This window comes from Muscardinus avellanarius (genome assembly GCF_963383645.1).
Source record: "Muscardinus avellanarius genome assembly, chromosome: 8".
Taxonomy (NCBI): Eukaryota; Metazoa; Chordata; class Mammalia; order Rodentia; family Gliridae; genus Muscardinus; species Muscardinus avellanarius.
In genome coordinates this window covers 43,492,159-43,505,702 of record NC_137794.1, presented here as the reverse complement: position 1 = coordinate 43,505,702, position 13,544 = coordinate 43,492,159, and positions in this window count along the sequence as shown.

The window sequence follows — 13,544 nt, the reverse complement described above, 5'->3', positions numbered from 1 at the left end:
TCATAAGGGATTCAGAAGCTGGGCATGGTGGCGCATGCTTGTAGTCCCAGTACTTGGGAGGCTGAGACAGGAGGATCATGCAGGTTTGAAGCCAGCCTCAGCTACTTAGTGAGGTCCTCCATAACTTAGTAAGACCCTGTTTCCAAATAAAATATAAAATAGTAAGTGTAGCCTGGAGATAGAAAGCTCCTGGGCTCCATCCCCATTACCACAAAAAACAAAACAAAACAAAAGCCATTCAGAGTGTTTGGTAATCTTCAGGGCCCCGATACAGAGGGCCTTGCTAAATTGGTGAGGCTGGCTTTGAACCTCTGATCCTCCTGTCTCAGACTCCCAAGTACTGAAATTACAATATGCACCAATACACACACACACACACACACACACACACACACACACACACATATATATGTATGTATATATATTTCTACTTCTTGTTATGGTGTGCCCATATGAGACAAATCATCCAAGGCCAATTAAGTTCGTAAAGGTCACACTATTACAGGTTCGAACCAGGACCCAAGCAAGTCTGTCTCGGCAGAGTCAGCAAGGGCCCCGATTCCAGCAAAAAGGGTTCTTTTTTTTTTTTTTGTGATACTAGGGGTGGAACCCAGAGGCTTTCTACCTCCGGGCTATACTCCCAGACCTATTTTATACTTTATTTGGAAACAGGGTCTCACTAAGTAGCTGAGGCTGGCTTCGAACCTGTGCGATCCTCCTGTCTCAGCCTCCCAAGCGCAGGGATTACAAGCGTGCGCCACCATGCCCGGCTAAAAGGGGTTCCTTATATACTACTATTTTGCAAAGTCATTCTTATTACATCAGCCTTAACATTCTTTACATTTACAACTTCTATACATTAAAGCAACTACGCAAAGCACACAGACGTTCCGGGAGATAGCGGGGTACTTGAGAGAGGGTCTCTTATCTATGGTATGTTTGTCTGGATACAGAGGTGGAGCTGGGTCTCGGGCTGCCGCCTCCTTTTTATCTCAGGAGACTTCTTGCAAACTATTTCCAACCTGTGTCTGACTTTTTAAAACTTTAAGATGGAGACAGGCTTTAAAATGGAGCCAGTATTATTCAGGGCTGGGCTCTAAACTCTTTTAAAGTACACTCTCTAAAAACACTTTAAATTATTAATCACACCATATTAATTCAAAACATCTTAACAATCTATACTATTAATTCAAACTAAAACCTAAATATTTAATTGAAAATATAAAGCACAACATTCCCTACTGGTCTTATTGCCAAATTAAATCTTTAATTTACCTTAACAAATTTTCTAATTTGTTGACAATTCATTCCAAGGTACTCAGATCTAGATCTTATGTGCTTACTGAATGTATCATAATAGAACAACATTGAGGCAAACAGCAAAAAAAAGAACACCTAATACAAAAAAATTCCTATTAGAAATATTTGTTTTAACCATTTTCCATTTATCCACATTGTCATCCAAGCTAGTAAATCCCATTCTCCTTCATTTTTGGAATATGTACAGCTAATTATTTTAATTTATCTATTTTATCTTGAATTTCCTGATTGTTATCTGTTAAATTAAAACAGCACATCCCCTTAATTTTTTCACAACCTTGATGATGAAATAAAAGTAAATAATCAATGGCAGCTCTATTATCTAATATGGCTTGCCGTAAATGTTTTTGCTCATTATTAAGTAGGGCTAGAGCTTGTGAAGTCTGATTTAATGATTTAGCCATATTACATCCCAAATGCTGTAAGGTTTGCTGATTAATAGGTCCAAAAAATAATAACCCAATTACACTGAATACCATAGCATTCCCTTCGGCTTCTGATATAAATTTAACATTATCGTCACAATTTTCTTTTGAAGGTAAGCTTTTCTTCACTTTATATTTTTTATCCTTTTCTTCTAATAAATCATATTTAGACGGGAAAAAAGTAGCTAATCTAGACAACCAGCAAGCAGTATTAGTAAGATTAGGTGGGATGTAATTAAAAGTATATGAATTACACGTAAAACACCATCCATCAGGTAAAGAAATATAGCCATTAATAGCAGGATATACTTGATTATAAGGTTTTGGTCCGCTAATGGTTTTACATTTTTGTGTACAATTTATAAATTCTACACAAGTTTCATTCTCTCTCATAATTATATAAGGAGAATATATTTCAAAATGATTAGCAGGTTGTTCCCAAGAGGATTTACCCCAAGTTGCTAAATCCATGTATGTAATTTGTTTTTCTGGAAAATTACCAAGAAATGTCAAATTTTTAATGTCTTCTACAGGTTTACACACTGGTCGTATACAGGATCCTAGCATATAATGTAATGATTATCTTGAGTAAAACAAAAAAGAGGTAATATTTAAGGAACGTGTAAGGGAAACCCAAACATTTTCTTTCTGACCAGTTGACATGTCTCTCATTAATGCACTAGCTGGATTAATTATATATATCAATAATACTATTTGGGGTGAACCGACAAAGGAAATAATATTCCAAAGCAAAAACATCATCCTGCAACCCCCGGAGATTTCACTAATCCAGTTGTAAGGGCCCTGTTACAGTTTTGTCCACGATCCAGGTGCCCTCGTTGTCTGCTCCAGTGGCTGGCTTGACGTGAAAGCGGTGAATCCAGTGACGTTTTCCTTCCACCTTCACTGTGGCCGGGGTGCTTAAGATGACAGTGTGCGGTCCTTCCCATCTTGGTTCTAGTGAGGCCGGCTTATGTCTTTTTACCCAGACCAGGTCACCTGGCTGTGCAGCTGCGGTGCTGCGTTGATCTGCACTTGTCTCCTGTCACGTGGCTCTCATCAGGTGGTGGGTGTGCTCTCTGACTTTTTGGAGAGCCCGTAAGGATCTTAAGTAGTTATAGTTATCAAGCAATGCAAGATGTTCTGCTCCCAATTAGGCAAGATCGGGGGAGGTCTTCCAAAGAATATTTCAAATGGGGCGACTCCTTTGACATAAGGGGTACATCTTGCCCATAACAAAGAAAATGGAAGGAGGCTCACCCAATTTTCACCAGTTTCTAATTTTAATTTAGTTAAAGTCTCTTTGAGAGTTCTATTCATCCTCTCTACCTGACCTGAGCTCTGAGGCCTGTATACACAGTGTAATTTCCAATCAATGTGAAGTGCCCTAGCTAATGATTGAGTTATTTTCAGCGGTAAACACCGGGCCATTGTTGGACCCCACAGACTTGTGCAGGCCAAATCGGGGAATGATCTCATTAAGGAATTTTCTGACTACTTCTTTCGCTTTCTCTGTTCTAGTAGGGTACGCTTCCGCCCATCCAGAAAAAGTGTCCACCATTACCAGGAGGTATTTATACCTCCCCCGGGGCTGCTGCAACCTCAGTGAAGTCTACTTCCCAATGTACCCCAGGTTCCAATCCTCTGAACCACGGACCCAGGGGCTCTTTGGCTGGAACTCCGGGGTTTACCTGAGCACAATGCTGGCATCTCTCAGTCAGACTTTTTACCATTTTAGATAGTCCTGGAATATAATATTCTTTTCTTAACAGTTCAGCCAATTTAGTGCCTCCCAGGTGGGTGCTGCGATAGGTTTGTTCAGCAATCTGTCATCCTAGGGCTCTGGGGAGAAAAAGTCTGGCATCTGGTAAGTAACCCCATCCTTGTGTATTATATTTTACCTTAAGCTTACTCAGTTTTGCTTTTTCTTCTCCAGTGTACACCGGCTGTGGAGGCAAGGAATTGTTAGGTTTAAAACCAGTACTTCAAGCGAGCCTACTGGTCTTAAGACGACTTTCTGGCGGTCATATCTGCAAAGTTGTTTCCCTTAGCTCTATCCGTCTCATCAGATTGATGTCCTTTGCAATGTATAACCGCTATTGCTGCAGGGTACCAAATGGCAGCTAGGAGATCAAGAATTTCTTGTGCATTTTTGAAAGCTTTTCCTCCGGCTGTCAGCAATTGCCTCTCTTGATAGATAGCTCTGTGGACATGCGCAGTAGCAAAAGCATATCTACTGTCCCTAAAAATGTTGACCCGCTTCCCCTTAGCCCATCTGAGAGCCTGCATTAAGGCAATCAATTCAGCTTTTTGCGCTGAAGTCCCACGGCTTAGGGCTTGTGCCTAGATCACCTCCAACTGTATGACTACTATGGCCCCCGCATACCTGACACCATCCTGGACAAAGCTGCTTCCATCCGTGTACAGGTTGGCATCTGGGTCTTCTAGGGGGATGTCCATCAGGTCTGGTCGGAGGGACTCCAGAGTGGTCAACACCTTGTTGCAGTCATGTGCTGGTTCTTCAGCTTCTTCAGTGGGCAGTAGGGTAGCGGGGTTTAAAACAGTAGTTCTCACAAACTCAATACGAGGAGGATCCAATAACAACACTTGATAGTGTGTTATTCGAGCGTTGGACAGCCATCACTCAGGTGGGCTCCTCAATAGCGCCTCAAGATTATGATGAGACACTTGAAGGTTTTGTCCAAAAGTCAATTTAGTTGCCTCTTTGACCAGTTTCACAGCAGCTGCTATAGTTCTTAAGCACCCAGGCCATCCAGCTGCCACTGGGTCTAGCTTTTTAGAGAGATAAGCTACTGTGCTTCCAGGGTCCCAAAGTCTGAGTTAAAACTCCTTTTGCTGTTCCCTGTGATTCTGCCACAAACAGCTGAAAGGGTTTATCTAGGTCTGGCAAGGCTAATGCCGGGGCCGATTGGAGAGAGTTTTTAAGTTTTTAAAATACATTTTCTTCCCTTTCAGTCCAGACTAAAGGTGAGTTGCCTCCTCCGGTTGCAGAGTATAATGGCTTGGCTATTTCAGTGAATCTGGGTATCCACAACCAGTAGTATCCTACTGCACCCCAAAATTCTCACACCTGCCACTTTGTTTTAGGTGCAGGAATTTTCTGGACTGCCTGGATTCATTTAATGGACAGAGTCTTTTTTCCTTCCTTTAGATCGTACCCCAAATAAATTACCTCAGTTTGACAAAGTTGCGCCTTTTTAGCAGAGACTCAATATCCCAGCTGACCTAGAGTATGCAGGAGGTTTCGCATGGCTTCCTCTCATGCTTCAAGCATCTCTGTTGCTAGCAGAAGATCATCCACGTACTGCAAGAGGGTTACCTGAGAATGCCTGAAATGATAGTCTCTCAAATCCTTACTTAGGGCTGCATCAAAGAAGGTGGGGGAATTTTTGAAACCTTGTGGTAGTCGGGTCCAGGTCAATTGACCTGCTTCTTCTTTCTCCAGATCTGTCCATTCAAACACAAAGATGGGTTGGCTCTTGTGGGGGGGGGGGAAGGCACAGCAAAGAAGACATCCCATAGGTCAAGCACCGTGTAAACACAATATCCAGGTTTTATTTTATTTTATTTTATTTTCTTGGATTATAAACTATGTTTATTTTTTATTTTTTTCATATATTTAATTTTTTAAATTTTTTATTGAACATAAATGGTATACATTTAAACTATACTTGGTGCCCTCTCCCCCCCACCCCCATTTTCCCTTCCCCCCTCTCACCAATGATTGTCCAGGGTAACCATGCCGTATTCATAATTTTACACATATTTGGATGTAGATCCTCATTAATCAAGTTCAGCCTTCCTCCTCTCCTATCTTTCCATTCAAGCTTTGCTGGTATCCCCCCCCCCCATTATCTGGAGTCCCACTGGCATCCTCTGTGTTTCCTACTTTGGGCATATTAGAGGAAACATATGTACCTTCTCCTTCTGTGCCTGGCTGGTCTCACTTAACATAATGCTCTCCAGGACTTTCCATCTTCTTGCATATGATATGATTTTGTTCTTCTTTATGGATAAATAGAATTCCATTGTGTATATTTCCCAAAGTTTTGCAATCCATTCATCTGTTGATGGAGATCTGGGTTGGTTCCATGTTTTGGCTATTACGAATTGTGCTGCTATAAACATAGGTATGTATATGTTGCTATAGTTCTCTGAATTCAACCCTTTTGGAAAAATACCCAGGAGTGGTATAGCTGCATCATATAGTGGGTCTATTTCCAGCTTTCTTAGGAATCTCCACACAGATCTCCATAGTGGCTGAACTAGTTTGCACTCCCACCATCAGTGTAAAAGAGTTCCTCTTTCCCCACATCTTCGCCAGCATTTGTTGTTATTTGATTTCTTTACGCTTGCCACTCTGACTGGGGTTAGATGGAATCTCAGTGTAGTTTTGATTTGCATCTCCCTGATGGCCAATGATGTAAAACATCTTTTCATGTATCTATTGGCCCTTTGAATCTCTTCTTTTGTGACGTGTCTATTTAGTTCATTTGCCCATTTCTTGATTGGGTTGTTTGTTTTGCTAGTATAGAGTCTTTTGAGCCCTTTGTATATTCTGGATATTAGCCCTCTATCAGAATGGTGGCTGGTAAAGATCTTTTCCCATTCTGTAGGCTTCCTCTTTAGGTTCTTGATGGTTTCCTTTGATGAGAAGAAACTTTTTAGCTTGATGCTATCCCACTTGTTAATTCTTGCTTTAATTTCCTGAGCTTTGAAGGTTTTGTTGAGAAAGTTACTGCCTGTGGCAATATGTTGAAGTGTTGAGCCTATGCTCTCCTCTACTAACTTCACAGTCTCAGGTCTAATTTCTAAGTCTTTGATCCATCTTGAATTGATTCCTGTGCATGGTGAGATATAGGGGTTTGGTTCCATCTTTCTACAAATGGTTAGCCAGTTCTCCCAGCACTATTTGTTGAAAAGGTTGTCTTTTCTCCAGCGTATGAGTTTGGCCCCTTTGTCAAAGATTAATTGATTAAAGATGTGTAGATTTGTTTCTGTATCTTCTATTCTAATCCACTGGTCAGTATATCTGTTATTGTGCCAGTACCATGCTGTTTTTACTACTATTGCTCTATAGTATAATTTGAAGTCTGGGATTGTGATGCCTCCTGCAATGTTTCTTATTGCTGAGAATTGCTTTGGCTATTCTGGGTCTTTTCTTTCTCCATATAAAGTTCATGATTGGGCCTCTGGCCCCGACCCTGGGCGGGTGGGCAGGCGCTGGTGGGGCACCCCTAGGCGACCCACTTTCCACCCGAAAGGACCCTGTGGTCTGGGCACCAACCCTGGGTGGGTGGGCAGGCACTGGCGGGGCACCCTTTGGTGACCCCCTTTCTACCCGGAAGGACCCTGTGGTCCAGGCCTCAGCCCCGACCCTGGGCGGGTGGGCAGGCGCTGGTGGGACACCCCTAGGCGACCCCCTTTCCACCCGGAAGGACCCTGTGGTCCGGGCCTCTGGCCCCGACTCTGGCGGGTGGGGAGCCGCTAATGGGGCACCCCTAGGCGACCCCCTTTCCACCCGGAAGGACCCTATAAAAAAGGAAAAAAAAAGAAAAAAGGAAATTATTGGAGAGGGGTAAAGGAGGCCATGGCGGATGCCAGGATACTGGAGATGCAGACAAAACTTATCCAAATGAACTGGAATTATTGGAAAAATTCCCCGCTAAGGAGGACTGCTTCTTCTCTACATTGTTAAGAATCTTGGACATCACCTGTGAGGAGAGAGACTTTAGCGGAGACCAAGGAGAAAGGTGGTGCTGAAAGTGGTCTCCGTGTTGGTGGTGGTGACTAGTATTCAGGAGAAGCAGAAATCGGACCCTACCAACCTTATTTTTTTTTTTTTTTGGAGAAATTACACCAAAGGTCGAATGCTACCGTTGCGCATGCTTAGGAACACTGGACAACATTCAGCGTGGAAAAAGAGCTTGGGAAAGATTTGAAAAGGTGGAGGCAGTGGCAATGGCAGTGGCCAGTACTCAGGGGAGGCAGAGATCTGATGCATTATACCTGGAACCTTTGAAGTAATGACCCCAGAGGCAGAATGCTACCACCACGCACCCTCGAGAACATGGGACAAATGGTTGGGCAAAGAGGGTGCTCGGATTAGAGCCTGCTGAGGGGTGAGGCCGGCGACGGACACAGCAAAGCTGGGATTGGAGCCTGTTGCCAAGACATCCTGCTGCCTCGGCATCTATGTGTTGAGACCCCACTCCACATAGTTAATCGGCAAAAAAAAAGCCCCGAGAAGGAGGTATCATCTCTGGCCAAAGTACCCCCCACTTTTAGATACCCTTCACTATTATTCCTTTTAACTTTCTACACGAATTGCTCCAGTGATGTGAAATCAGGACTATAAAAAGAACTGAGTCCGTGGAAATAAACTCTCTAATAATTTGTCTAAACGTCCTTGGCTCTGCTCAACAATAATGAGAAACTGGCCAGAATTCAGGTACTGTGCTAAGCATTCCAGCTGCAGCAATTACAAAGGGTCTCCGACCCTCACTCCAATCACTAACTTAGGTTAAGCCATTAACTCCGGTAAGGTAGCTCAGTTCAAGGTAACTGTTTACCCTGGACATCCTGCCTAGAGACAGAGAAGATAAAACCTTGTGTGTGACTTCGAAGCAATTTAGTTGATGAACAACTTAGTTGCTCAAATACAATAGACCCAAGGAAGAAGATTGTTGACTTTTACCTCAGTATGAGCATTCCTGGAGACAGAGAGACTGACCGCATGGTTAGAAATGAATATGACAAAATAAAGGACAGACGTTCTAAATATATATGTATGAAGGAAAGGAAATACCGTGTCAGAGTAAGAAAAGCATTTTTGCATGAAGAAGAGCTTATCATAAGAAAGTCCCAACTGGGAAAGAAAGGAATTAGAAAGTTAGAAGCAGGTTGCAGAGGGTTTGTGACAGGGAAATGGATTATTAAGATGAGTAGGCTTTTAATAGGCTTGTTGTCTAAAGAAGAGTGTTCAGCAGTTAAGGAAATACATCTGACAATTAAAACCAAGAACTTTGTGGTGTTGTTTGTGGTATTTTGTCTGCCAAACTGTGTTGTGAGTATGCTTAAGCTTTCAGATTTAGAAGATAAGATGCCAACACCTGAAGAAACTCTATCGCATCCATCTGAATCACCACATCTCCCCACACTTGCTATATGAACTGAGCCCAAAAGATGGAAAGTTCCAAGAAAGTTAAAGAAGATCCCCCGAGAAGCCCCCGAGCCTTGGGCATGCCTGTTTTTCCTGGGAGATCAGCCCCTGAAACTGCTTATCTGCAAGACCTTGGAGAGGATTGGGAGTTAATATCTCGAAGATCAACAGCCAGCTGAAGGACTAGTTTTATTACCTTTGTTTACATGTCATTCATTATTATTTCACAGTGATTGCATTCACCCCCTCTTCTCTTTATCATTAACTTTACTGGTGAAGGGTATAAATTTTTGGGTTTTCTGTAATAAAGTGTCATTGGCTCAAGAAGCCTTTGTCCATCTCAGGTTCTTTCTAAAGCGTCGTACCTAAAAACTTAAGGAATTCATAGAGGGGAAAGAACCGCTGCAGATAAGATTCTGCAGAACTCCACCTGCCTTTTGCCCCATCTTTCTGAGGATTTGACCGGGAGCGGACAATAACGACCCGACTGAGATTAGTCGGCAACAGCCTGTCATGAGGCAAGGCTGGTTCTGGAGCCTCCGAGGACGGGATTGGAGCCTGCTGAGTGGTTAGGCCGGTGCTGGGGCCAGTGAAGCCGGGATTGGATCATGCCTTGAGGTAAGGCCGGTGCTGGGGCCAGTGAAGCCGGGATCGGATCATGCCTTGAGGTAAGGCCGGTGCTAGGGCCTTTGAGGTCGGGATCGAAGCCTGCCGAGGGGTTAGGCTGGTGCCAGGGCCAACAAGGCCGGGATTGGAGCCTGCCGTGGGGCAAAGTTGGTACTAGGGCCTCCGAGGCCGGGATCGGGGCCTGCTGAGAGGTTAGGCCGGTGCCGGGGCCAATGGCTGACATCAGGGCCTGCCATGAGGCAAGGCCGCTACTGGGGCCTCCGAGGCTGGGATCGGAGCCTGCCGAGGGGTTAGGCCAGTTTTGAGGCCAGTGAGGCCGGAATCTGAGCCTTCCGTGAGGCAAGGCTGGTGGTGGGGCCTTAGAGGCCGGGATAAGAGCCTGTTGAGGGGTTAGGCCGGTGCCGGGGCCATCAAGGCCGGGATCGGAGCCTGCCATGAGGCAAGGCCAGTGCTGGGGCCCCGTGGCCGGGGCCGGAAACTGCCGACGTGTTAGGACGGTGCTGGGGCCAGTGAGGCTGGAATCGGAGCCTGCCGTGAGGCAAGGCCAGTGCTAGGGCCTCCGAGGCTGGGATCAGAGCCTGCTGAGGGGTTAGGCCCGTGACGGGGCCAGCGAGGCCGGGATCAGAGCCTGCCATGAGGCAAGGCCGGTGCCGGGGCCAGCAAGGCCAGGATCGGAGCCTGCTGTGAGGCAAGGCCAGTGCTGGGGCCTCCGAGGCTGGGATCGGAGCCTGCTGAGGGGTTAGGCCGGTGCTGGGGCCAATGGCCAGCATTGGAGCCAGCTGTGAGGCAAGGAGCTACTTGGGCCTCCGAGGCTGGGATCGGAGCCTGCCGAGGGGTTAGGCCAGTGCCAGGGCCAATGGCCGGCATCGTGAGGCAAGGCCGCTATTGAGGCCTCTGAGGCCGGGATTGGAGCCTGCCAAGGGGTGAGACCGGTGCCAGGGCCAGCATGGCTGGGATCGGAGCCTGCTGTGAGGCAAGGCCGGTGCTGGAGCCTCTGAGGCCGGGATCAGAGTCTGCTGAGGGGTTTGGCTGGTGCCGGGGCCAGCGGCTGGCATCAGAGCCTTCTGTGAGCCAAGGCCGCTATTGAGGCCTCCGAGGCTAGGATCGGAGCCTGCCGAGGGGTTAGGCCGGTGCTGAGGCCAGCGAGGCCAGGATTGGAGCCTGCCATGAGGCAAGGCCAGTGCTGGGGCCTCCAAGGCTGGGATCAGAGCCTGCAGAGGGGTCAGGTCGGTGCCAGGGCCAGCGTGGCCGGGATTGGAGCCTGCTGTGAGGCAAGGCCGGTGCTGGGGCCTCCGGGGCCGGGATCAGAGCCTGCTGAGGGGTTAGGCCAGTGCTGGGGCCAGCGGCCGGCATCAGAGCCTTCTGAGAGCCAAGGCCGCTATTGAGGCCTCCGAGGCTGGGATCAAAGCCTGCCGAGGTGTTAGGCTGGTGCTGGAGCTAGCGAGACCAGAATCGGGGCCTCCCATGAGGCAAGGCCGCTGCTTGAGCCAGCGAGGTCTGGCGAGTAGCCAGGCCACAACTAGGGCCATCAAGAGTGGGATCGGTATTTGCAACGCGGCATGCACAGAGAAATATCGCAGAAAATTAAAACCAGATGCTTCCCCTAATCAGCAATAACTAGGAGGAAAGGGGGAACAGGAAGTGGTTGAGCTATAGAAAGGGCCCTAGTGAAGCAATTAAGGTGACCAATCAGAGGGTATGGAATAGGGGAGGATGGATCCTCTTTAAAAAGCAGGAGGTACATAAACATATGTATCAAAGTTAATCACCAATCAAGCATGGGATCAAGGGAGGGGGAGGAAATGGGATGGGGGCTGGATGAGGGCTAATTGGATGATGTGTGCTTGTATATCCTCTCAAGTCTTGTATTCCAATGTGATGTATGATTACAATGTACCAATAAAAATAAATTTAAAAAATAAACATGAAAAAGAAAAAAAAACTTCTTCTCAATACTCAGTAACCTTTAACTTTGAATCGTCAATAAGCCCAATAATCTAATTCAATAATTTAGCTATGCTATACCATGATCTTTGGTTTCTTCTTGTGTAATTGTCATTTGCTGAACACCAGTGCTAGTAACCTGAAAACATGTACTGGGGTTTACTTCTTCTTCATGTTTAGTTGTTCATGTGATGCTTTAAATAAAGAGTTTATGGAAATACTTTTTGCTAAAATAAAATAAAATAAAGTTCATGATTGATTTTTCTAGGTCTATGAAGAATGTCGCTGGTATTTTAATGGGAATTGCATTGAATCTATAGATCACTTTTGGCAGAATGGCCATTTTGATGATATTTATTCTGCCTATCCATGAGCACGGGAGATCTTTCCATCTTCCAAGGTCTTCTTCAATTTCTTTCTTTAATGTTTTATAGTTTTTGTTTTAGAGGTCTTTTACATCTTGGGTTAGGTTTATTCCTAGATATTTTGTTGGTTTTGAGGTTATAGTGAATGAAATTGTTTTTTTTTTTTCTTTCATTGTGGATTCATTGTTGGCGTAAAGAAAAGCCACTGATTTCTTTAGGTTGATTTTGTATCCTGCGACTTTGCTGAATTTGTCAATCAGTTCCAGAAGTCTTTTGGTTGAGTTCTTTAGGTCTTCCAGATAAAGGATCATGTCATCGGTGGCAGGTGGTCTGGTGCGGAGGTGACTCGGCTTGCTGGTACCCTGGGTCCCCGAAAGACTTCCTCTTAGATATTGTTGCTATGTTGGTGTCAATATCCAGGTTTTAGAAGGCTGAGTAGCATATAAGGGTTTGGGACTGTGGGGTGGATTGTTTCCACTCTTATTAACTTCTCTTAAGTCTTGGACTGGCCTAAAGTCCTCAGTTCCCGGTTTCTGGACCAGTAAGAGTGGTGTATTCCAAGCTGACTTGCATGGAACAAGAATCCCTGTTTCTTTTAACCTTTTGATATGTTTAGCAATGCCTCGGTGAGCTTTCTGAGACATGGGGTACTGTTTTATCCTCACCGGTGTGGCTGAACTGAGCAGCTGAACTATTACAGGAGGTTGATGCTTGGCTAGTCCTGGAGGGTTGTTTTCTGCCCATACAATGGGGATTTCCTTTATTAGTAAATCAAGTAATGGATGGGATGCTGCCTCTTGGCCTGTGGGTTCTAGGTCGAGGTGGTATTCTTCACTAAGAGGTACCGTGAGGTCTAACACATGACCCTTGTCAAAATTCACTCCTGGCCCCTCTGGTCCAAATGAAATAGTAGCCTGTAATTTATGGAGGAGGTCTCTACCCAGTAAAGCAAAAGGGCATTCTAGCATGACCAGAAACGAGTGAGTCACAACTCCTTGCCCTAGGTTTAGGAGCCTGGTGGATGTCCAGGGGTAGGATTTTATTTGCCTGTTGTCCCTCGGATCAGAACACAGTTTTTGTAGACTTTTCCTTCTGCCTGTTTTAGGACTGAGTATGCGGCTCCGGTATCCACCAAGAAATTAACAGGCTTGCTCCCAACATTTAAAGTCACCCTGGGCTCTAGGGGGCTTATTGAGCCCCGGTCCCATTATTCCATTTCTTCTTCTACCAAAACTGGGGCAGGAGCTGACCATTTTTGGTCTTCCTTTCTTTGTGGACACTCATTTTTCCAATGTCTTTTTTCTTTACAGTAGGCACATTGGTTTTTTCTTTTTTTCCAACTTAGTCCTTTGTCCTGGCTTTCCTCCTTGTCTATCTTTTCTTTCAAATCCTTTACAAGGTTTTTTGTTCATAGCCAGTAGGATTCTTGCCATTCTTTTGTTTAAAGTTTGTGCCACTAGGGCTGGGTCTTCTTGGTTTTCAAAGACCCTTTGTGCCACCTCTACTAGCTCAGAGAGCAACTTCCCTGCAAAGCCTTCTAATTTTTTAACTTTTTCCTAATATCAGGGGCCGATTGGGTTACAAATTGGACAGCTATCACCCGTCTATTTTCTGGATCAGTGGGGTCTATTGGAGTACATAAGCGGTACATCTCCATGAGCTGTTCTAAAAATGCAGACG